The following is a 1,121-nucleotide window of genomic DNA, read 5'->3' on the forward strand; positions in this document are numbered from 1 at the left end:
TCACAAAGGAAAAACTATACTAGAAAAGTAAGCAAAGGATGTGAACAGGCAAGTGATCCTGAAAAAAAATACTCAAAATTGTTACAATGCAATTTTAAATGAGATATTTTCACGAATCAAAGTTGATCATAGATGGTGGGACTGGGAAGCCAGACCCTCTGAGACACCACTGTGCACACAGCGTCACCGGAGAGCAATCTGTCAACGTGTTAATGTGCAACGGGCCTGGCAATTCAACTTGTAGGAAGTGATCCTGCAGAAATACTCGCAGGTGTTTGTAGCAACATTATAATGCCAATCAGCTGAAAGCTCTCTACGTATCTATGAATAAGGAATGGTTAAATCTACATGTCTATGAATAAGGAATGGTTAAATAAGTTAGTCCTTCCATGCAGTGAGATACTTCTACGAAGCCACTGTTCTGAAGAATGAGGTAGGTCGACGCAAACTGACACGTGAATAGGTCCGTAACATGTCCTTAAGTGACTTACGAACCAGTATGTATGGCATGAGCCCAATGTTTTTAAAGTGATATAACGTGTAAACAAAAATTAGAAGGTTATACATGTGCCTATCATCGGGGAGCGAAACTATGGGACATTGACCTTTTAACCTCAAGTGTTTGTTAACTTTCCTCTGAATTTGTATTATATCTAACTCCAAAAAGACTTTCAAGCCCTTAAAACTTAACAATCATTTGAGAAAAGGCCTGTTTTTGGTAAGAGCTATGTGCTTGCTCGCCAGGGCTACAAGGGGCCTTCCCAAAGCCGAGGAAGTGGGTTCAGCCTGTCCTTGCCCTGAAGAATGAGATGACGGCTCCACAGAGCCCCTGCTGTGAGGTTCAAATCCACACCGTGAGGACGACTTCACACAATGAGCATTGCTCTGCACTGCGTGGGAAGACACGAACTCCATAGCTAGTAAATACCTTGTGTAAGCCCCAAAAGGACTCCCTGAAACAGGCAGAACACGTTCTCGAAAAGGGATCCTGTAACAACTTACAATCCACGCAAAAATATAAACATTGCCACGGGCCCTGCCAATGAGATGCACGCTTCTGCCCCGCACCATCTTTACTGGCTGCGGAGGAAGCCGGCGTCCAGTCCGCCCAGCAAGCCCGC

The sequence above is a fragment of the Molossus molossus genome, unplaced genomic scaffold (genome assembly GCF_014108415.1).
Source record: "Molossus molossus isolate mMolMol1 unplaced genomic scaffold, mMolMol1.p scaffold_m16_p_1, whole genome shotgun sequence".
In the NCBI taxonomy this organism is placed as follows: domain Eukaryota; kingdom Metazoa; phylum Chordata; class Mammalia; order Chiroptera; family Molossidae; genus Molossus; species Molossus molossus.